Genomic DNA, 25581 nt, shown 5'->3' with positions numbered 1-25581 from the left:
GCATTTGAAGGGCTGTACTTTGTGACATCCCAACATCACGCAACAGCTATACATATTTTTAATTGCTGCAAAAACAGTCGCAGAGACTCTCCACTCATCAAATGTTTTAGCGGAACCTTACACGCTGCACACAGCTCAGTTAATTCTGCCCCATGCCGGTTGTAATGGAAAAGCAACGGAGCCCGGCGAAAATAGCTATTTTTTGCCATTTTCGGCATTTGGCCGAAATAAAATTAAGGCCGAAATAGGTTGTGGTAACGCAAGGAAAAAAACGCTGCAAGCAAGCGTCTGTTTGAATCAAACCACGTACGCGGGGGTGAGTGTCCGCCTTTTCTTCTCGCTGGCTTTTCATCGTGTGAGTTTGCACCGGTCGGTCCGGTCGCAGCTCCCAGGGTCATTGCGCACACCAGAGGAGAGGGGGGTCGCTTGGTGTACAACATTGAAGTGGGTCGGGGAACAAAAGACAGAACTGCCGTGTACTGCAGTACAGGTGAGCCACTCTTTCTCACGCAGCGCCTTCCCTTTTTTTATTTTTTATTATAAGAGCCCCTCGAACGCTTCCACTTTTTCACCGGCATCCCGGTGGCCGTGCTAAATACTTTAGCTAATGCTAGCACTATTGCTATCAACAGTTTTAAACACGGAAACACTTAACACTATCTCCGGGTGGCGGCAGACCTGTACAGGACGCTGTGTGTGACTTTGCAGTCTGTTTTAAACGTTGGTGAATATGTGAATGTGCCGATTTTACGTGCGCCGCACCTCCTCCCGCCGCACGCATCTGTCCCTGCCTGTGGGAACTACATCGGCTATAAGGTGCAATCGCACCGCCAGTGAATGCTCAACCCTCGTGTGGTGTTTAACGTACCATTAGTCAACATGTCTGCGGTGTGGGCACATTTAAATTTATATTGTGCTTTGTTAAAATGCCAGTGCTAAATAAATATTTTATAATAATATTATAATTTAATAAATTACACTAAATGCAATGATAGTAAAACATTTGCATAATTGTTTTTCGGCGTTTGGGGTTTCGGCCAACCATTTTCAATTTTGTGCATCCCTAGAATAATGACAACACTAATAGTTGATTTGGGTTTTGTGTCGCACGATGTGGTATACATATTTACCATATGCATTGATTACGCTAATACCTTCAATGCAATGTTACTACATTTTTCTTTATAGCAGCTGATTGTTCCTCAGTTGGCAGAATCCTCCTTTTGTCTTGGGCTGTGGGTGTTTGGGGCAGTGTTCTGCTTCCTGGATGGATTATTACAATCCGCCAATCCTCAACTTCCCGCTGGGAACCCACAACAGGTTCCACTCAAGTAAAAACACAAATACCCATCTATCATCCTACTTGCCATGTAGGCCATCCCAGTGAGGTCTGGCCTTAATCCTGTCCTACGCACCCACCTGCTACTGTCTCTGCCTCGATCTACCTCTAGCCTTTGTACTGTAATGCTTATTTGATGACATTACCAAGTGATACAAAGGCCACGCATAAAAAACAAAAACTACTTTTAAGTCTTTTGGGACTCTTAACTATATCCTAATACCTTGGCATTGAACGTACAGGAAATATCAGTTTGTGGTATAACATTACGAAGGAACTATGTTTTGTCTTTTCAAACGGTGTTCACCCCAACTTGTTTATGGGACATTTCGAACTAGATTGAGGGAACAATTGTGGGCTCAAATGGATAAGGGAATGCTACACTGACTGGAATGTTACCAGTTTAGCCCAACACTGGGCCTCTGTTAAATATGTTCCCATGTCCCGCCTCCTAAATCCTGATAAACCCTTGTCCTCATAGTTGGAAGAGAACAGGGGGGAGGGTGGCTATCCAGGAGGGTTTGAAACCCGAGCAGAGCTGCGGGGTGCTGGCCTGTTATGTTGTGCCATTCCGGGTTGGGTTACAACAAACAGTTTAAATGCATTTGCTCGCATTGAGCTAGCTTAGAATGGTTCTTCACAGAATAGAGCCAAAGATTTTTTTACCTGCTTTAAAACATGTCAAGGTGTGATTTTACCGGTAATTTTGCTAATCTCACCCGAAAAAACATGTACAGCAGAACCTCGAGCTACGAACGTCCCTTTTTACGGACATGTTATGGACTCGAGGATCTGCCGTGCTTCTCGCGCTGCATAACCATCATTGACAAACATGCAAAACGCACTGCTCTATACTGAAAAATAGTTGTATCCCTCCGCTTGGTAGCCTAATAGAAATCTGAAAATCATTTTATTTTTATCACACAAGTTCACCTGAATAGTTCTCAGAAAACATGGTCGGCTCCGAGTTGCGGATGGAGTCTCCGTTTCAGAGTCAACATTTTTTTTCTGAGCTCAAAAATGCTTCATGCCAAATGCTTATGATTCATGGCTATTGCATATCATGCAATTGCCGTTTGTGTGCATATGCACGTTTAGCCACACGTGCATACCAATGTGTGTGCGCTTATGAAAGAGGATCTTGAGAGAGCAATTTAAAGTCCAGATTTGTATGACAAGAAGAGTATGTTGTGGCTGGAAAATGTGAGTGTTTGTTTGTGAGGTTGACACTGAACTGGTCGATCTCGGGAGTTAGGCTATTTAAAAAGTAGGTCTTGGGTCAAAAACATTTGGGTACCCCTGGGTTAACCCCTTTCTCACCAATTTGTACCCAGACTGTTTTATGGCTCCATATTTCTATATAGGCAGGTCAATCAAATTTACAGCCTGCTGATGTAAAACGCTACACTTTGGATTTCAGCAGCGTCTAACCTAAACTTGGAAAGGTTCAGTCTTCAATATTGCTTTTGCTATATAACTTAAGTCCTATGATGCAGTTTGAAAAAAAATAAACAAACCATCAATTTCCTTGGCTGTTTCAACATTCCTGTTTTTTCAAACTGAATTTTCATACACAATGGCAGACTTGATGAAATCAGACAGAGGACAGTGCTGCTGCTCCCAAAGTCGCGTTTCAGCTGCTATGATGTGTACTATGATAGATAGCAGAGCCAGACAATGAAAATGTCATTTTCTCTTTTAAATCATTTTCACATGGGGATCATGATTTCATGTCAGGGTTCATTCAAGTTCACAAACGTTCTAAACTGTTGCCTTTAATGGTCTTTATAGTCGTTCAAAATTGTGGTGAGGCCAACTTCAAAATAAAATCTTTCCAAATACAGTAATACTGTACACCGACATTAGTGCCTTGGAACGCTTTTATTTTGAAGTTGTTTCCAGCAGCGTGTTGCAGTGTAACGGCTGACTTGACTGGTTTTTCAAGCCGGGGTGTCTCGCAAACCGTTGACGCCACCGTAAGCAACACAACGTCATCCTGAAATCAAGTTCAATCGCTAATTAAGGACGCTAAAAAGCTACTTAATTACGCTGCCATTGGATTATATGGCGCCTGCTGCCAGCCTTTAGTGGTATCGCCAGCGTTAGCAGCTAGCTTTTAACCTCTAAGCCAACAAGACGGTGAGCGACATTGGGTTACTTTTGAAGGCAGTTTAATCAGATGATAATGGCTCTGCGACTCATCACTTTTTAACAAAGCAGGCTTACTCAAATGTGCTGTTTAAGCCGGTAAATTTGCTACTGTGGTTCTGACGTCACTTTGTCTCATGAACCAAAATCTATCGGGAGAGATCTCAATAACATGTGTAAAGAGGAAAGTAGTGTGCTGCTAAGCCAAAAATATGCAAATTTTAACATGATGACTTATCAATCAACTGTAATAAATATCAATGTCTCTAAAACCAGAGTGTATCAATGGAATTTCAGAAAAAAACTATGTGCACTGCTGCATCACTCAGTAATTGTTGGACAAACTAAACATGGCCCATAGAATTTGAATGAAATTAATTCATTGATTTTGTTTTAGCTTGATTGTCTGAAAAATGTTCAAATAGCGAAAGGAAAGTAATTTCAGTGAAAGTTTTTGTTACATCTTAAATGTTGGAAGAATTGGCTGTGGCTGGTTGTTTTTATAACCGATATGTAATGGTAATGAATTTGGAAACATTGTGTTTGGGTTTGCCTGTCTAGTACGATGTTGATTGATGCGGGACCTTGCGTTAAGTGGAACACCGTATCTCTATCCGAGTGTTGTACGCTGATGGACTGATAAGACAAATTGACGAACAGCTATGTCTCTCGCTCGCGCGCTTTCTCTCACGTATGCTTTTACTCTCTTTGTCCCTCTGTCTTTCTCCTTTTCTACTGCCTAACCAAACCGGTTGAGGTAAGTCGACCGCCCCACATTGAGTCTTCAGCCTGCTCAAGGTTCTTCCCAAGACGGAGTTTTTCTTGCCTTAGTCTTGCTCATACCGGGTTCAGTATGTTTTTTAACAAGTGAGGAAGGAGTTTGGACTTAGACCTGCTCCATGTGTTAAGTGTCCTGAGACCAATTGTGTTGTGATTTGGCACTATATACGTAAAGTTGAATTGAAATAGAACTGTTGCCCAAGGCATAATCATGCTTTCTTTTTTTGTCATGTTTCAGGATCTGTGGACACCCGAAGATTCCCTGGTGCTTCTCTTTTTGGATTTTAGCGTACTGACATTCTCCCACAACCATGGAATCGGTATGTTAATGAACGGCCTCCTTTTCCAATGTTTTATGCATGTATAGCGGTTGCTTTCTATTGGTTGCTTTTCCCTCAAAAAGCATTTTATATTTTATTTCACTTTTGAACGAATATCCCTACCACCAATGTTAGTTTTAAAATTGTCGTAATGTGTAGCCTCAGTTCACAAACAACATTTTTAGAGCCATTTTGATGTGTGACTATGCTGCAGTATGCAAAATGGGCACAGCATTTAACTGGAGTGCTCCGTGGGAATGTTGTTTGCTACGTGTCACGGCTCCCATACAGATGCGAATCGGTTTGTATTTGCTATAAATTAGCCCTCAGTTTTTTTCAAGAAAGTGAAAAGTAGAAGTGATTGTGCTTTAAGAGACTATGGAAAGTTTTGCAGCCATGGTGGTGTCCCGTGAGCTCTCGCTGGTGGGGCTGGTCGCATGCCGCCACGTGTTGTTGTTTTTATTGAAGCTCGTCTTTTGAAGAGCTATAAACTCACTGCTTCAGGCGGGTTGGAATTCTCTTTCTAGGGCCGCGGAAATGCAGCGCGCTGATCATTCACTGCTGGTTCTCATAACTGTGTTGAAGCACGTTTCTGGAACGTAATCCCTTTAAAAGATGGCCCTCGAAAGTAGGGGTCCGGAGGCTTGGCAGGAGGCGCCTGGCTTGGTGGGCTAACCCATGCCTTGGCGTCTGTACCTGTCGCATGCACAAAAACTGACTTGGTTCTGAAACAGATGAATTCCATTTCATTTCCTTTTTTTAAAAAGCTTCTGATGTTTTACTGCATTTTGTATGACATAATTCTATTAGCATACTAAATGTTTTTGCAGTAGCATTAGATAATGGAATTTCCTTCTCTTGCCTTAGGTTAGAGAAATAGTTGAGGCAGGTTTTCTATGTATGTATATATGATGCTGCAAGTATCAGGCATTCAGTCTGTCGTCGTGTGTGTGTCTGAAAGCACATTAGCATCGCGCTCTCTCCGTTGGAATGCATGCATTAAGAGCAGGGCTTATTGCATGCAGAACTTGTGCCTTGCTGACCATCGTCAGAGGTTGTGTTGGTACGAATGAAAACTAGGTCACCGTTTCTGTACTGCAGAGCAAGCTCATGTTCCAACAAAATCCCTACATTAGCCAGCATTTCACTCAGACGTGCATAATACACTATCAGATGTATGCCACACTAATCACCCTATCATTGATCGTGGACATGAGTGTCATCTTTCTATAGAAATGTAAAGTTTCAAGGTTGCAGTGACAATCCCACATTGTAAAAATTTATCTGGATACTAAAATATTTTGCTGGGTAGAAAAAGGTGTTGGACACTAGCAGTGTGTAATTGTTCTTCCTTTGCATACATCATCTCTCCTCAGTCTCTACTCACACCAGCCTTTCTTGTCTCTCTCTGCCTGTGACATTGCACCAGCCAGCGCGGCTTCTGTTTACCTCCCTGAGCTGCCTATATCTGCTTACTGTCAGTGGAAACCAAGGAAACTGATCACAAAGCTTATTATGGGTGCCAGGAGTAGAATACACACTGTGCCTGTGGGCACGCAGGCACACACACACGCACCCTCATGCACCACCCTCCTCCATCTCCTCATGTGATGCCAGTCACATGGTTTCCAGCAAGCAGCTCAGTAAATCAGAATCGGTCTTTTATTTTTAACTACTTTAAATCCACCACCTGGGCTGCACAGTTAGCGCAAGTATTGTAGGCGTCTGTTGATTTATTTATTTTTTTACTGTCTTGAGAATAACCTCACAAAGCTAATAACTACATTAATTCGCTTGCTTACCCGTGGAACATTCCAGGCGTCAAATTTGAAATGAGTGACAGTATTTGCAAACATCATTTATGAGATTAAGATTTAACATTAGATATCTTGTCTTTGTAGTGTTTTCAATTGAATATAGCTTGAAAATGATTTACAAATCATTTTAATTTGTTTTTATTTACATTTTACACGTCTAAACGTCACTGGAAATGTTCAGGGTTTGTATATTTAAGCATTTCCAACCTTTTATAGTGGAATTATGTAAAGATAGGTAAACTTTTTAAATCCAGTAACTTTGTTTGTCTGTCAATGTTGTAGTTGATTAAATTGCATAAATATGTAAAATGTCTATACTGTACTTTACTATCTATCTATCTACATAATTTATCATTTATTTACACAAGTATATACACAATGCCTTCCCTGATTTTAAAAGCTAGCCATCTGTAGTACTATATAAGTTCTGTTTTTGTTCAACTGCCTAGCTCAAAAGGAAGGTGTCTGTGTTCAATTTGGTGTCGATGAAAGACTTAAATTCTTGTAATCACACGTTCTTCACTCGTTTCCTCTTTGTACCTCCCTACGATGTCCTCCTTGCCCCAAATGGGGCTTGTTTCTCGGTGGGGATTAGTGTGTGTGCAGCAGCTCTGAACGCAGAAGTGGCCCCTGCCTGTCACGTTACATAACTCGCCCCGGGAAGAGCGACTCAGCCTTGCCCGGCTGGAGAGACGACTATGGAGGCTTTGTTTTCCCTACCTTGCCTTCTTCCTCCTCTCTTTGGATTCTCGTCCTCCCCTTCAGGCAGACTGCACAGTTATACTGTATAGAAGGAGTCTGTTTTCAGGAAAACAGACAAGCCACTGTGGCCCTGAGTTGAAGAGTGCTAATGGCAACTAGCATTACGGTGTGCTTAGATCTTAGGCTGAAGAGTTCAAGGTCTACGTGAGGTCACAAAGTTTCAAAGATTGGAAGTTGATGCTTCTCTGCCAATCCTGCCTTTCCGCTTTAGCATACTATGTGGTGACTGCAAGTGTAGCGTTCATTTCAAGGGGGACGGGCCCCAGTGTTGAGCATTTGTAAAACATTTGTTCGTAATTCCTAATATTGTGATTTCTGTCCCACTTTGTGTGGTTTGTCTACAGCCAGACTATTTCTTGGCAGGCACTGTGCCATCATTTTTAAAATCAGCGTTCATAAATTTGGTATTTTAGATGGTACGTACTTTTATTACAACCTGATTTTGCAATACATACGGTATAGACCAAAAGTTTGGAAACACCTACTCATTCAATACTATGCTTTATTTTCATGACTATGTACATTGTAGATTCTCACTGAAGACATTAATATGCTTTATTTTCATGACTATGTACATTGTAGATTCTCACTGAAGGCATTAAAACTATGACGACAACTATCAAAAACATTTGGAGTTATGTAATTAACAAAAAAAGGTGAAAAATAATAAAATCAAAAAGTAAATAGCCACCCTTTTCTCTGATTACTTTTTAGCACATTCTTGGCATTCTTTCGATGAGCTTCAAAGGGTAGTCACCTGAAAGGGTTTTCCAATCGTTTTTAAGGAGTTCCCAGACGTAATTACAGTTTAAAAATGAATATGTATATCTATTATTACTGTTGTGACACAACATCACATGGCCTTTTGCCATCTGTGTGTACGTGTGTTTTTAATAGATTGAATAGTATGCGCTTTCAGGGCATTGTGTATGAGCCAACATTACCATCAAACGTGGCCACAACACGAAACACTGTTTAGTTCTAAAGACTAATTTTAGATCTGCTAGGCCCCCTCTCCAAGGTGGGAAGGATAAGATAACATAGAAGTACCGCTGCCAACCCCCCACCCCTAATGCAATTTGTTTTTGTATGTCTATTGTATAACAGTACACAAATGGACATGCAGTATTTTATGTTGTCATATACTATATCCCAAAATACATTTGACAATTGTTGGTACAATTATTTTAAAGAATAAGACATAATGGTTACTTATAGAACTCGAGATTTGGCAAATGCAAACTGACAAGCCACAAAGCATCTGGGAGAAAGTCCCTATCATTGCATAATTTTCTGGCTGCGTTATTCAGCGCTGAAGTTTGTCTATTTTATTATGTCAGTCACCTTGTTGGGCAGCTACAGGTACTTGGAAAATTGGAGCCAAAGTATGGCCTTCACGGCAGTTAATGTTTTCTTTTATACATCGAAGCCTATATATAGTATCAGTGTTTGTGATGAAGATATCAGACTAAAACATCACAGGCAATAAAATGCGGACAGTGAGTCATTTCCTGTTATTGCTGTGTTTGTGCTATGTGTACGATAGTTTATGTCAGGCATTTGTTGGGCAGCTAAGGCCAAGGAAAGACGAGTTGTTTTGCGGCAATTATTATGTTTGTTTAAAATGTTTTAATTTCCACCTTAATATACATGATTAGTTTTTCCTAGAAAAGCACAATATATATTTTGTCATCTTTTTTACAAACGTGGGACAAGGGTCCAAGTTACGCATATTGTAAGGTAAATTGCATTATTTCCGCTCTGCTATTTTCACAGAGCCATCCATTGGGTCAGCATGGAAAGGTTGCAAGCCAATTGCAGGGCGCAAATAGACAACCTTTGACACTCACATTCACACCTATGGACAATTAATAACCCTAAAATAATCTCTAACCTTCCCAGGTGAACTTAATTTGACCTTCTCTAAACTTTTGAATGCACACCTGTTGTGAACAGAAACTTATAACAAAAGTACTAGAACAATGACTAGTTGGGCATGTGTATTCAGAAGTTTCCAGACAATCAAGTTGAGTTCACCTGTAATGGTTGTTTTATAGTGAATTTTAGGTTTGTCCTGAAATTTCATCCTAAAGCTCAATATATACTTACCTAATCATTGTCTCTGCATTGCTTTTATAGCTTCATACTTTCATTGCCTAGACAGGGTTCCTGCAGATCCTTAAAAAAGTCTTAAAAGGCATTGAATCCATGAATCAATAATTAAGGCCTTGATTGGTCTTAAAATGTCTAGCATCAAGCTTTTAAAAGTCGGTAAAAATATTAATGCAGAAGTGAATTTTATTGTTGAAAATAGTCTCACACCTAAAAAAATCGACAATCTGAATTTAGGTTGAACAATTCGGACTTTGAACGGATTGTGTTCAAACTCTGAGGTACCACTGTATCGGTTATCGGTCTCCTTGACTAGTAATAATCGGTATCGGCACGGAAAAAAACATATCGGTCTATCTCTAATTTGTGTCTCGTCCCATGCCTACTAACTAGTGTTGGTTTATGTAGGAAATTCCATTCTAATCCTTTAGTCTGGCACGGAGGTATTCGTCCTCTTAAAGAGCAAGCTGAAACCTTGCAAGAGGCTATTAAACATGAGTGCAGACCAGATAAGATCTATTATCTACAATTTCTTGTCATAATTGCTTCTTTTCTGATTTGCTTATGCCTGTAAGGAATCTGGTTTCAGGGAATTCTACCCCAAAATTGTGTATAGTAGAATTTCTCCTGTCATTCACTTATTTTCACAAATGAGATATATGATATTATTGCAGGTCATGCATGTCATACTTTGGCCCGAACTGGTCCTTCTCATGCCCCCTTTCGAACCACCCAGTTGTGACCTTGGTTTCAAGTGGCTGTACTCCGTTAGAAAGCAAACACCTCTCCCGGGAGAAACTGACCTTGTTGTCTGTCACATTGTAAATCTGCACACCTCTCTCACACCTTAATATTAGCAAGTCCTGTGTTCACTTTGCTGCACCTGTATTTTATAGTGTATAAAAGTAATTTGTTTAGTGGGTGCTTTAAGGTTTTGTGAGAATTATCAAGTAACAACAGTCCAGTCTGTGTAGGCCTGCAAAAATGACTGAAAACGCGTGCGATTATGCATGACATATCCATCGGTTGGTGAAGATGTAGATTTAAATACCTTTTGTCAACTAAAAAATTGCTTTAGAATTTGACATGGGTAAAGTAGTGCCACTCTTTTGGATGATTTTGTTTAGTAGATCAGTGTACACTTTACTGATTGGAGCAAGCAAAAATGCTACAAGTTGTGGATAATGTGGAGGGAAATCGTGTAGCTGACTGTTTGAATCTACCATTGATGCTTTGAGTGGTGACATACTTGGTTGAGAATGGTCTTCTTTAAGCAAACACTTGCACAGGTTTAGACCTATCCCGAAACATGTGTTTCTTTAGGAGGCCAGCTTTACTCTGAATGTCAACACACAGCACGTATTTAATCCCGTCTCCTCCCTTCCAATTTATTCAGTGAGCTTGAATATATTCATTTAGTGTTGGCTTTGTTTCCTATGTCCACAACGCTTGCTTCTTTGGTCCTAGCTTTTATTTATTTATTTGGATTTGGCTGTGATGATGGTTTTTCTTACGACTGTACAAAGTACCGCCACTGTAAGCCCATGCAGATCTTAAATAATTTCTCTAAACACATTTATGTGACATTACATTTAGTTATGTGAGCAATTTCAAAACCAAATTGCATGGAGGTATACTAAGGAAGACAAAGAGTGCCAAAATTAAATAGATACATTATTGAAAAAAAGTATTTAATTTATCATGGAGTTTTTATTTATTTATTTATTTTATTTGTTTTCATTAAGTTTTGATACAATTTTCCAAACTAGAAAGGACAGAGCCGTATTTGGGCAATGTGGTAGACCAGAGTATGAGCAAAGAGGCCATTGCTATATCCTTTTTAAACTATTTGAAATAAGTTGTCCAAGTCAAAAGTAATTATTAGCAAAGCTGCCATTATTAAAAAATATATATTTCCATAGATATGAGCATTGTTATTTTCGTGTGTGTAGTCGTGTTGTTGGAATGTGTTCCAATGTGTTGCATCAGGCTGGAGCCTGCTTAAGAGCTGGGCAGGGGCCAGCAGTCAGCCAGAGAAACAGAACAGGAAGCAGATGGAGCAGTTTGGGCTTAACCCTTCCCACGCCACTTTATCCTCTAGGCCCTCCTCCTTCAACCTGCAGGCCACTTTGTAGAATGGAAGGAAGACAGGGTAGGGAGTGTTTGGGGGATGGTAGAAACACTCCTGTTAAAAATATCAAGCAGAAAGAGATGTGCAGGCAGAAAACAAGGATGCTGTTATACAGATTCATCCACAGTAATGTATGTATACCAACAACCTTCACTTGCAAATGAACTATTCATTATTGATTAATTAAAAGCACAAGGACTCATATCATTCTTTAGGTTGAGCATGTTGGCAATGGCATGGTGTAGAAACATTATCTATACAATATTGGGCCTTTGACTTGCTTTAATTTGTATACTGGTACCAAAGTACAGAAAGCTTTTTGACACAGGTGCATGTTTTATATTTAAGAAATGTCACATCCTTTGAGACTTTGCCAATATGTTCACATGCTTTGCTTAAGTTCTTGAGCTCCCAGTATCTATAGCAGAAGTATTTTCCTTTTGTGTGCAGTCCATTGAACAACTTTAGGGTAGAATCACGTGCATTCGAACCTTCTGCTTCAGTTATTAGCGAGGGAAACACAAAAGCGGTTTGACAGAAAATCAGTGGTTGCCAATACATTTTTTGTAGACCGCCTGCATGCTTGCTTCTCAGCTGTCTGATGAAAAGTCAAAAACACGAAATGCTCAGTTTTCACCAACATCACTGTGCTCAATATACTAAAGACTCGCGAGACAGAGAAACTAAACTTTGTCAGGTGGCTGATAGTTGTGCTAAAACTTTGGCTATTGCTAAATATTATTGCAATCTTGGTCCACAGTTTAACAGCTATAAACAAGTGAAACTGCTTACCAGATATGCCAACTTACTCACCATTCTCCTTCTTGGCTTGTATTGGAATCTGGCTGTATCGTAAAGCTCCCGGTTCACACAGACCGTAATGAATGGGCTAGATTCCACGGACTTCCGGGTTTCACACATCAGCGCTGTTTCCGGCCACTGCTGGACGCGTTCCAACGCTCTCACCCCCACAGACAGACACACTACTGTATACACTCGCACCCGTCGACGGGAACGCGCAACGGAGAGGCACAAGGGCGGCAGCACAAGCACTGGGACACAGCCCACACGTCGCAAACAGCAACTGGAAACGGCGCTGATGTGTGAAACCCGGAAGTCGGAAGTCCCGCCTTCTCCATGGCATATACCCCATTTGTCCTACATTGTTTACCCATGCTACCAACACAGGAGACATTTGTTTGTGTGTGTAGCATAATAAGTACATTCTCGACGCTGGTTGGCTGTCTCAACACAATGTGTCTTCCATTTAAAATTTACCAATTGGAGCGAATTGAGCTTGCCTCTAAATGCTTTGCATCAAACGTGTCAATGGCATCTACCTACGTGAACTGCATTGACTATGTTATTGCGCCGTTAGAGCGTTCGGTCTGACTCTGACCATATCATTAGCATGGCCCAGCACAGTATGGCTTTTTGTCCAAATATGTACTGGTAAAGCGAAATTGTGGACATGAAATGTTACCATTTAGCGAGAGAAGACAATGGCTTTAGGGTGTCTTTCCACTTCCTCTATAACACTGTTCCATCCCCCACTTGCCTTCTAACAACCAAAGTGTTAGCTGAATGTGTCATGGGGGAGGGTGGCAAGACTGACATCAGTGACCCTTTCCTCATTCTGGCCTTTTCTTTATTTGGGGGCATGTAAATTGCCATAATAGGAAGAGAGTCAGAGAATCAGTGTAAAAAAGAATAGAATCAAATACATTAAACAAAGAGGAAGACCACTGATGTCTTGGTGTCTCCTTGGAGATGACTCTGACCTAATAAACTTTACATACATTACAATAATGTGTCCCCCTTCCCACTTTCAGAAATCATTTTGGCCGGCTTGTAACCATTGGAATTTGAAAGGACATTAGTGATTAGACAGGTTTTCTTGGATTATAGTGCTGTAAAAAACAAAAACATCCGTCCCCCCCACTTACGTCCTTGAATCTTACTGGCAATATTTTTCTACAAGTTTTAAAGGCCTGTGAGCTTCATTATTCAACATTTGCTCCAGTTGTGGAGGGTTATATTTAGAATTGTTGTTGGGGAAACCAACACACAGTGTGTACTATAAGTAAATGTAGCCAGTGGTTGGATATTCAGAACCATTTTAGAGGATTTCATCATGAAACAAACTGTTTTCCTCATCATATTGAGATGCACTTGAACATAGGAACATTCAGATCTCTGGAGGTGGACTTGTAGCCTTGAAATTGTCCATGCCTATCCACATTTTTGGTCTGTGTTGTCTAGTCCCTGGCTCATTCTCATGAAGGTACGTACTACTCCATGTCTGCAATTCTAATGTAGGTGTGTGTTTACCAGCAGCCAAAGCAGGGAATTGAGTTCAGCCAAGCTGTGAGAATTAGGCAGTTATGTCATACACCAATGTTTCTGTTGGCCCGGCTAAGCTCCAGTTTCACCACAGAGCTGCCCATTTTTTTTTCAACAGAGATGATCATTGTGACCTTGCTGATTTTACCTTTTTTCATCATTGGCAGCTTGCCACTGCAGTAGCCAGACAGCCGGCTGGAGTAAGCTGGAAATAACTGTGGATCCTCATAGTGGTGGAGATGAACACAACTCCTGTTTTTTTGTTGTTGTTTTTAGATTTGAGACTCATTCAGTCTTTTTCCCTGTCTCGTTCCTGTATTTGTACTATCACCTAATCATCCATGTTTTATGTACTACATTCTTTGTTTTATTGCTAAAACATATACTTTATGTAGCAAACCATATTTGTAATGTGTATATATATATAATATAATATTTATATTGATTTGTCCAAATGCAAAGTCTTGATTTTAGTGAAGTTATTACACAGTCTTAGCTTAAATGCAGTTTAAATATGCTAAATATTAAATATTGATGGTAATTTATTGTATTATATGATAAATATAAGGGCCCATTACCCGTTCTCACAAAGCCTTACTCAAAAAGGCTTAATCTCAGACCTGGCTATAAAAACCTTGCGTTGTTGCTGTAGGTGGGTCTAAAAGCAGCATGTACTAGCTCTCTCACATTGGCCGCCAGTGCTTCACAGCTAAAGCTCAATGCCTCTCGTAATCTGTGGAAACGTGAGCCTGAATAAATGGTCACGCTCGTGGATTATCTTCCCAGGATGTTATTTTGTGCAAGAAGGATGTTTGAAATGCCAGTCACCAACATACAACACCATCCCCCAGCTTCTCTCCCACACACGCAGTCTTTTATAATCTGCTGTTGAGCTGCATTGGAAGAGTGCATCTTAGTAATGCAGAGCTCTGCGGCCTTAGGTTATTGAAACGTGCATATAGCACACTTTCTGACAGTGTGGCAAAATAAGGCTGGTTTATTCAGTTTTCACACACTGTCCTGCCCGTTTTTCCAATTTTTACCTGTCTTCCTCAATCCTCTTCCTCTTCCCTCCTTTAGTCCCTTTCCTTCTACCCTCTTTTCAGATTTTTAAGGCATCCAAACCCCTCTGCTGAGAGAGGTAGATGAGCCCTCTGAGGCAGGCAACGAGGGAGTAGAAGCTCAACCGAGGCATTGACAGAGTAGTGAGACCCAGCAGGGGAGTGAGCAGTTAAATATAGAGTGTGCAGTGGAGTGGTGGTGATGTCACAGGCCAGAGAAGAGAGGGAAGGCAGTAGGGTAAAGGGTACTTTTACAGGTGACTAATTAAGTATGCTCTGATTCTCAGATTCCTCTTCTGTAGTAGTAATGAGCTGGCATTTGAAGTCCCCTTTCTTTGAGAATTTTAGTAAGGGAACAATTTGAATATGCATTGTCTTAGGACCTCAGCAGTTCACGGATGGTTCTGAAAAGGCAATTGTTAAAAAGTATGGTGATTTGAAAGGAAAAATAATTGGAGCATGTATTGTATTCTCTGAAGTGGCGTGATGTTACAACAAAATATAAATGTCAGCCCTTACTGACTAACTTCTTTCCACTGAGATCTTGGCATGAGCTGTTATGCTTACAGCCCTTGTACACGCTAGCCACAGAATTAATATCTGAGTGTGGTATATCCTTGTCTGGCTTTGGGATTTCCAAAAAGACGGGGAGACTCATCCAAAATGCAGACGTAGTTAACATCTCTGTGTCTGGCACATTACTGTATATCTCTTTAGATGCTGATTCTAAACTGTGGTCCGTGCATTCCCAATTTGGGAAGCATATTGTTTTATAATCAGAATTATCTTTATTGACCAAGTCTGTAAAACTCAGAAGGAATTTGTCTCTGGTAACGAGCCACTATGGACAAACAAAGATGTAATACATAAGGACAGAGATTCTTTACATAATGTAACGCCTACTATTAGTGCTGTAGTACCAACCACCTGCCATAATTCCGACCATGACACTCGTATAAGGAATGCTACTTTTTCTACCATCTATGAATATCTAAACACTTTTATAATGGTTACAATATCAGGAAACACACTTCAGCGTGCTGCATTGAGATTTACATGCGTGCACACGCATACATTGACTCTACTGTTGTTCTCTTCCTGTGCCAGTACTGCAGCTCTAGCGCACAGAGGATTGATTATGGCTACTTAGAGAAACTTGCCACTGTGTTGGGTGGTATTTAACACATTGTGATATTATTTTGCACACGGAGTTGTGCTACAATTTTCAGAGTAGATATTAAGCACAGCCATTTTTATGTGTTCGTTTTTGCTGTGCTGCAAGACTTTTATTGCTATGGTGCAACTGTAGCGCAAGCCTCCAAGAGTCTTGTTGTGCTATTGATCGTAGGGCTGCTGGATTCAGAAATACAGAATCTTGGCCAGACTGCGTCAACCCTATCACTGAATGTTTATACCGTACTACAATTTTTACTGAAAGTACTTCAAATTAGACAATGCTTTGAACCCTTTGTGCTGGTGAGGCGAACGTACAATGTTGTAAACTTTGCTTTCCTTGTAAATTCATGGAAACCACTTTACGGTACACCAAGAGATATGACTGAACATAACTGACCTATTCAGTGGTGTCGTCCAGTGCCTGTGAAGTTTGTCTCTACCAAGAAAGATCTAGCCGGTGGCTGCTAAGCCATACGAATATAAAACGTATATTATGGGTTTTTTTTATATTCATGAAAATTAGATAATTATGTATTTCCTTGTAGCCAAAAAGTGAAGAGTTTTGGAGAATGGAGATTGTGCAAATGTTCATGCAATCAATGAATGGGGCTATCATTGCCAACAACCTCTCGAATATCTCCGGATGCATCCTGGAGAAATTTGCCAGATGCCAGTTCACCACCTTGAAACTTGGTGACAGGTATGAACAAAGCCCCTTTATTTTCATTAAAGAAAACATGTGGGGCTGTATTCACAGTCCCTCCTTTCTTCTATACCTATTGAACAACCTTGCGAACCCAGCCAGGGCAGCCCACTTTTTCCAATGATAAATCGTGCATCCTGTTTGTAGGGTAAATACAATAATTGTTGGGTAACAAGACATAAAATTTTACATGTGTTAATAAGCGACTTTATTATTATTATTTTTTTTTACCGTTTACTTTTTATTCATAGGAAATCATTTGAAATCACATTTACGTTTAGACACGGAGGTTGTAGTAAGTCATTCAAACATTAAATACATACACCCATCAGGAAAGACTGCCTTCTAGAAAACATTAATCAGCAAACATTAACAAGGCAAAAGATGTGACTATCAGTATCAAAGAGCAAGTTGGTTAGCAATGTAAGAGTAAAGGGTAAACTACGGCTGGAGGAAGTCTGCCATGTGATAGAACAGAAGTGGTGTGTCTGCTGATGAGTAAGCTCGCACCCTAGCTGGAATGAAAAGCCTTTGTGTTCATAATAAGAGTGCTGGCAGCAGTCCAGCAGCTCTGACTAGTGTAGGATTAGGCTTGGACAATCGGGACCGCGGGATCAAAACAAGGGGTAGGAACACCAGGGTCATTCTGCTTGCTAGGATACCATCTGCCCTGCTTGCCTTCCTGCCGCAGTCTGGGGGAGGGGAGAGCTAGTGGATTGGGGGAGGGGCAGACTAGAGCTCTACAAGCAACAACAGTGTTGTGGCATAGCTCGGCAACTCTGTATGCAGCTCAGCTCAGCTTTGCTCCGCTCGCAGCGCGTTCAGCATGCGTGTACAACAATTCCGTTGGATCGCATGCACGCACAGTAGAGAGACACTCATTCTCAACATTTTCTAAATTGAGTTAGCCAATGAAATGTGTGTCAAGTTATTGTCATCAATGAGCTGGAAACTAAATATGGATAACTGTGTTTCTCATTAGTTATGTTGAGGATATGCCGACTGCTAAGGCTGTCGTAGTTCATTTTTGCATACGTGTAATCGTTTCTGCCTCCATTTTGTTACACCACCGCCATATTATTTTTCGACCATTTGTCCAAGCCCAACGACCCCTCTCTTGACACGCGCAGCACTTACCATATGAGGTGTCAGTCCATTTGGTCCAGTCCCCATCCCACCCTTTGTGTTTTCATGAATTTAAAGTGTCCACCGGAGTGAGAGGGAGTGGGTGTTTATGCTTTGCTTCTAGCCTCCACGTGAACTCTGCGTGTAGCATGGTCGAACCTGGGTACCCCTGACCTACTTTTGCAGCTCGACGCCTTTTGCTTGAAACATGACCGAGAGAAGCTAGTTCTGGCCGCCAATGTTTGTGAGAGTGGGTGTTTAATGTTGTGGTGGGGATACAGTACAGTGTGGCCGAGGGCAAGAGAGAGGTGAGGGCAGATGGTCTAATTTGAGACTGTAGTAGTTGGTGGCTGGGGGAAAAAAACGAGGAAAAGAGAAGTAGGCATGGCTGTGAAAGTGTGAAACATTATCCACGCTCTATGTGAATGCTTGTGTGCACATATGCGCAAGTTAAGTGCGTATGCGTGTGCATTAGCAGTAAGGGCCAACCTGCTGGCTCTCATCAATAATTCACCAGTCCTTTCTGTGCATCTCTCCTCGCAACATCCCCTCCCCCAGCTGTCTCATCTGTTCCTCTTCTCCGTCCCATCACCTCATCTCCCCCTTTACCTATCTCCTAAACACCACACCCTTCATTACCTATTAGACTCATGTTACCCTTTTGTACCCCACCATCAAATAATCTGCACCCGCTCTTCTAAAGTGTGCATGGGTGTTTCCTCTTTAGAGAGTGGGAGTGTGTATACATTCATAATAAAAAGAAAAGAAAAAAAAAGAAAGATGCTCAGTTGGCTGTTTTGGTTGCAGTCTTACAGCTTTTTGGCAGAGCTCCCGTGACTGCATTAAATGGTGATGATGCACAAAACAAAAAGGCAAGGGATTGGAGCTTTATACTCCCTTGACACTGATCCCAAAGTTAAGTACAAGAATGTACCTCTCTTACCTGAACTGAAAACAGTGTCAACTTTAAATAACACGATACAATATTGCCCCAATTACAGTAGGCTTTCTCTTCTGTGCTACCACTCCACCTTCACTTCTTCTTTGCTTTCCAGTTGAGTGTATTCATTTTTCAACTCTCCCGCTATCCTCAGTTCAGAAACGTTACATTGTCAGAAGTAGTGGTGGAATGGTTTTTGAGACTGTCCACACAGTTTGGTTCTACTGTTTAGGTTTGGTCCGCGTGCATTTTTTTTTATTTTTCTGTTTTACTCATGTAATGAAGAAAGTTTACAGTAACGCTAAGCCAAGATAGTCGTGTGCTAATGGCGGAGTGGCATGACTAGGCAGGGCACGACCTGGTCATACCTTTCCAGCACATTGCACCGAGTTCGATTCATAATGATACGAGAGTCGCCATCGTAAGCAACCACTACCAAGTCTTTATATGACCATCACAAGATCTGATGTATATAAAACGGAAAACTTAGAATTACAACTCACAAGTAATAGCTGCGTTTGTGATTGAGGAGTTTCAGTAATGAAAAGTTCGGCTTAACCTGAGGATACGAGATGTTAGTATGAAGCTTGCCGACTCCCTTAAAATTCTGATGCCATTTATCTGTTTTGGATGTCAACTCCATTGTTGTGGTGTTGAGAGAGAGAAAAAAGAGCATTGTGTCCATGTCCCATGAATGAAGAGAGAGTTACTTAACGCAAGAGCTGAGCTCATTCACGTACGATTATCATCAGGTAGATAATAATAATCCAATTAATATTCACTCTTCTATCCCTATCGGATATGAATTATGAAACCTCTCAGTCTGTGTATCATTACTTTTTTTTTATTAACTTTTGAGTTTTTATTTAGAAATGTAATAGCAGTGTTTTCCAGCCTTTGTGGAGGAGCCAAGACACTTATTTCACATTAGGAAAATCTAAAAACTATCACAGAAAGTATGAACACTGAAATAATTATCTGTACTTAATGTGAAATATAGCCTTGTATAGTTGAACACAAAGTTGATATATTTACAGGGAGCCATGGTTTATTTTTGCTTCTGAATAGCAACCAGGGGTTACACAGGTTGACTGCAATAATAATTATCATAATAATGCATTGGATTTATATAGCACTGTTCTAGACACTAAAAGCCGCTTTACAATGGAATGGATAAATTTTTCATGCACTCGCACATTCACACTGTAATAACGGTAAGCTACTTAAGTAGCCACAGCTGCCCTGGGGCAAGGCTGACGGAAGCGGAGCTGCCAGTGTGCACCAACGGCGCCTCCGACCCGAACATTCGCACCTTCCATACACCAGTGTGAGTAGCACTGAAGGCAATGTGTGTGAAGTGCCTTGCCCAAGGACACGACGACACATGACTTGGGGAGAGAGGGGATCGAACCTGATTACTGAACAACCGTCTCTTCACCCTGAGCCACGGCCTACACCTGTACCTTTTGCCATCCAATTGAAGAGCATTTTTTTGTTATGTCTGTCACTGTCACTGGCATAGAGAGAACTCCATAGATGGGAGTGTATGCTTTCACTTTTAACCTAACATTACAAGACATAATTGGTATTTCTAAGAGTCGACACGTACCGAACCATGGATTTTGTGAACACCTTGTCCACCCTTGTCAGTATTAATGACAAAAACGGAATGCTGTGATGCTGCAGTTTTCATCCAGGCAACCTTCTCGGTTATTGAATTGATCTTGAGCCAAATACTATGTTTCTGTCAGCCTGACTTGTCCCATCAGGGGTCACCACAGCGAATTTCTCGCATCATTGGTTTAGATCTAAATAGTCGCCTGTTTCATGTTAGACCATTCCTGTGGTAATCCTGACGGAATTACCAGCTCTTTGCATGTTTACGTTTACTCTGTGCTAATGCATTCAGTAAAACTAGAGACCGTTTTGGAGTTTCTCCCAAAAATGTTAGTGTATATTCTCCTGAACGTTTGGTCGATCATTGTCATGTTGGTGTCTAGCGCTCTGGAGCAACGGCATTGGAGTGTTTGGTTGTCCTGCTCTTGCACCTATAAATCATATACCTCTTCTTGAGTTTCCCCTTCTCGCTCACTGCCTTCCAGAGTGAAGGTGCTTGTAAAGCCAAGTAAACACTGATATGCGGAAGAACTCTCTTGTAACCCCACCCCCCCCCCTCTCTCACACATACTCCACACTGCCTATGTAGGTCATCATGACTCACTCCTTTCTGCTTCAAAAGCCTGCTCAGTTTCTCTATCTATAACCCTTTCACATGCTATGTGGTGAAATTTGTGTCAGCGCATTTAGCTGTGCAGAGTTGATTAGGTTTTTGGGAGCGTGGGGGTGCCATTAATCATACATTTTATCTGCTTCATTTGTAATTGTATATTGCATACAGACATTTGGAATTTCTTCAACTTTGCTTTGTTGTCTGTGCATTCCTTCACTAAGATGCTGTTTCAGCAGGTTTAGTACTGCTTCAGAAATAAACGTGAGTGGGCCTCTTTTGATTTGTTGTTGGGCTTTTAATCAAACAGGAAGTTCATTTTCCTCAAATTATTAATATTTTTTAGTCCGTCGCACGGGCCACATTTCATTGTGACTTTTGTACTACTATTTTTCTTGACGTATCATATTTTCATGCACTGCGTGTTGCTGTCTTATGGCTTTCTATTTTTAACTCATTGTGGCATCCATGCTAATTAAGAAAATATAGCCTTCTAGCGCTTACCTTGATGAATCTTCAACACAACTCCCGTTGACCTGTTAGACATTTGTTTGTGTCTCGCATTAGTGATTATGTCTGTTCAGTATCCAAAGAGTCTCTGTCGTGTGCGCCCTGTTCTCATTGATAAGGATCTGGATATGATTGCTCAGTGTTTACCACACCATGTTAATACTTGGGTGGGCCACCCAAGTAAACTGGCCACCACCCAAAGAGTTTTCAAGAAAAAATATTTAAAATATATTTAAAAAAATAAAAATAAAACATGTTGCGACATGTAATGTTAGTTCGCTGTCACTTTGTGGATTGTGAGGCTAGAGGAGACGTAGTAACAGGACTGAGACACCCCCCCATATCTACCAACCCCACCCGCCCGCTGGTGTCCACCCACCAAAGTAGATTTCAAATCTGTGAGAAACACTGTTGCTGCCTTCTGGTCTTCACTTCTGACACCAAAGAAACCCCAAACATTGGGGCCTTTTCATGTGTGCGTTTGTTTGGCAAAGAAGAAGAAATAATCTGTAAATTGATATCTTAAATTAGAAATTAGAAACTGACGTTTGTTTGTTTACATTGTGTGCTCATGAGAGAGAGAGAGCAATTTAAATATGTCTGAACTGGCATTAGCTACATTTGGTCGATATAGTAAAATATGCTTTTGACAACTAGCTCATAATCCTGACCAACATGCTAAAAAGCCGGTGTTCCTTATGTGTTCTTTTGTCCTCTCTATGGAGCTGCTTTCATTTTTGGCCAGACCTTGGGTGTGGAAACAAAAGAGTACCCAGGGACTTTATTGATGAGTCATTCAACCAGACAAAAAAAAAGGAGTGAAGAAAATAATAATACCAGGCTTTGGAACCCTCCCCCAGTGCTTGATGAAACTGTAGTGTTGTTATATCATATGCACAGATTGTTTACAATTGACAGATGTGGCCTATTGGTGGTCAACCGTTATATGAACCATTATGCTATAACATAAGAAGACACGCTGCGAGCAATTTTAAGTAGCACAATAGGAGGGATACGTGCTAGACGAGGTGGGGGCATGGGTGTGTCATGATAAAAATGGAAGCTTTGTAGAGGAAACCTGAGTGGGCCGGGTTTTCGGAGGCTGTGCATTCATGTAGCTATATCATCTATCCTTTTCCCCGAGCCTCAATGCAGCCCTTGTGCTCTGAATTACACCACCACAGAGACCCCTTTGCTGCTACAACTCTGCATGTCAGAAAAGAAATGGGTACCCAATGAAGCTTGCAGCAGCATCTTTTGCAACTATTCATGCAAAAACGGACAGTTCTTAGGTGTATGCACTTTTTGAAGTGCAGTACATTGCGTACCGTTTTGTCCTTGATGAGTGTTGAGTCATTTTATGTATTTAACACTTTGGTTAATAAATTGTTCACCCGAGTGAATCACCAAAGTGATTAAATTTATTGTTTTAGATGGAGCTCTCTGTTTTTTCCTTGTAGGTTTTGTTTCCGAGTGCGGGTCTTTGCACTGGGGCTTCCAAAATTGGTCGACTAGCTGCCAATCAAAATCATTGACTATTTAAGAATAGGCTTTGTTTTTCCACTCCAACGGGCCTCCGAACTTTCCACTCTTGGAAATGCTTTTAGGTGTTGTGTCTTTGCTTGTGTGAAGCACATTGAGTTGGCTTGTGTATGAAATGTGCTATATAAATAAAGGTGCCTTGCTGTCTGTGCTTATCGACCATTGACCATTGAGCTCCAGGCCTCAAAGTGCATTATGTATTCAAACACAAGATATCACACAGAGCAAAGTGGCGCACATCTCAGACCCCATCTTATCTCGTACTTCAGTAACATGGTACAACACAATGCACACTATCTTCTGATTGATCAAGATGGCAGCCTAACCAAACCAAATTGGATTGTTGCGTTTTAAAATGTACTGTTCTTGAATCGTATGGAACCCCCAAACCAACTTTTTACAGAGGTTTGATGTTACTGATGATGGATTGTTTCTTTAAATTTAATCTGTTGAATAGTTCGGACTGTAGAGATCTTATACATATTGTTACATATCAATAAACATGACAGAAGCTAGGAAATGACAGAATTGAAAGTCTCGGTGCACTATAGTGGAATATTGAAAGTAAATCAGCCATCTTCAAATGGCGGACCACGTTCCAGGTCTGGACCAAGTCAAGGTTTCATACGGATCCACAGTCTATTGCCATTATATCAAAACAAGGTAGTGTGTGTGCGTTGCCATGCAGTGTTTTATTTTATTTTTTTATTCTCACCCAATCCATAGTCACAGATTGTGTAAGAGCTATTGTGCTTCTGTGACCAAAATGAGCCAATCTGTTTGTCTAGGTTGCTGCTAGAGTGTACTGTAAGATTATCAATGTAAGTACTCTCTGTAGGGTAATAATTATAATTGCCCTCGTCCCTCGACTGAGGTCTGGCGACGGGTCTGGTGTCTCATATGTTGCAAGACCACCGTGGATTTTAAAGGATGAAGTGCATCCTAAGTAGCGTGGATTTTGGGACAACGTTAGCATGTTATTTTAGCTGCCGTCAGGAGTGACCTTAACTTTAAGATATAATTTTTTTTTTTATATGTTTACTTAGCTTTACTTGAACGTTAGAAATGCTGTTTCTTGAATTGAAGTTGTTTACCTGCCTTCTTTTCCCTTTTCTTTTTTGTTTGTTTCAGGTTTCAAAATAGTTTGTAGGCCTGACGTGTTTGTAGCTGTTTAGTGTGGATGTTTAAGTTGTTGCCGTTATTTGTTCTTAAATGTAAACGCCTGAACGGTTTCAAAAGTTTAGGTATGTGCTTGAAAAGTACTTTGTATTTAGTGGAGGTTTAAGATATTGGCATTGTTTGTTTTTAAATGTGAACTTTTTCAAGAGTTTAGATCAGGGGTGCTCAAGTTCGGTCCTCGAGAGCCCTATCCAGCCTTTTTTCCATGTTTCTCTCTACTAACACACCTGATTCATGATCAGGATCGTTATCAGGCTTCTGCTAAGCTTGCTGATTAGCTAATCATTAGATTCAGCTGTGCTGCAGGAGGGAAACATGGAAAACAGGCTGGATAGGGGCTCTCGAGGATCGAACTTGAGCACCCCTGGTTTAGATGTGTGTTTTAAAAGCACTTTGTTTCTGTGTTGTGGGAATACATTTATTGATGTTTATGCATTGTTGCCCTTCAGTAGGATCAAAATAATTTCATTTATAGTACATACAAATTGCTTTTTTCATGGACAGCAAAACATCGTGTTTTGTTTTGTTTTTTTGCAAAACAAAAAATGTGAAAAGGAAATGTGCCACACATCTGCCTCGTATTTCAGAGTTTCTGGGTTCAAATCAAGTGCCCGATATTTCTGTGTGGAGTTTGCATGTTCTCCCCGTGCCTGAATGGGTTCTCTCCAAGTTTCCTCCCATATTCCAAAAACTCGTGCCATGTGACTGATCAGCGACTAGTCCAGGGCACACCCTTCTTGCCCAAAGTCAGCTGGGATAGATTTCAGCACACTCGGGACCTTTGTCTGTTGCGGTTTGTCTTGGATAGGAGATGCAGAGAATGAATGCATTGCCATCCAGTCAAAATATTTTGAGGTCTTGACCTTTGCCCTGAGAAATCCCTTGCAACCAGACCGCTCTGAATTTTAATTGTCTGAATTGTAATTGTGATCCCTGGTCTAAATTAAATCATGTGGCCTGTTGACAAGCCAATATATTGAGATACACGCAGATTTGTAAAACTTGTTTCACTCTCTTTTAATTGTGACATGACACCTTCACTGTTCACGCCAGCACACAGATGTAGCGCCAGAGACTTGTTAGGAATAGATATGTATACACTTTCTCCTTCTCTTTTCTCACATTTATGGCACCTCTGTGTTAAAGCTGAATTCCGCTTTGGCTTTAATTGGTATAAATGCATGCATATGTTTCCAGTTGTTGTCTGGAAGTGAATGTGTGTGTGTCCCTGATGCTAAAACGATATCTTGAACACCGGAAGACTAATTCCCTCTGGGTAGGGGCACGTTCAATTACTGCAGTTTCCAATGTGGAGATGGAGAACAAATATGCGCACACACTCACCGTTATTCTTGAGATATCCAAA

At 40.9% G+C, this 25581-nt stretch overlaps 1 protein-coding gene across 4 annotated transcripts in view; it reads left to right on the top strand.

The window, feature by feature from the left end:
- Positions 1–25581, top strand: part of ankrd11 (ankyrin repeat domain 11) — an 82233-nt gene that overhangs the window by 24705 nt on the left and 31947 nt on the right. For all 4 annotated transcript variants that reach the window (XM_086070930.1, XM_086070932.1, XM_086070929.1 and 1 more), the window contains exon 2: positions 4506–4587. The gene's annotated coding sequence lies outside the window, so the exon portion shown is untranslated. The remainder of the gene's footprint in view (positions 1–4505; positions 4588–25581) is intronic.

The sequence above is a fragment of the Leptonotus elevatus genome, chromosome 3 (genome assembly GCF_054856555.1).
Source record: "Leptonotus elevatus isolate MCC_2025b chromosome 3, RoL_Lele_1.0, whole genome shotgun sequence".
NCBI classification, from domain to species: domain Eukaryota; kingdom Metazoa; phylum Chordata; class Actinopteri; order Syngnathiformes; family Syngnathidae; genus Leptonotus; species Leptonotus elevatus.
The sequence above is the reverse complement of the archived record's forward strand: the minus strand, read 5'-3'. Positions and strand labels throughout refer to the sequence as shown.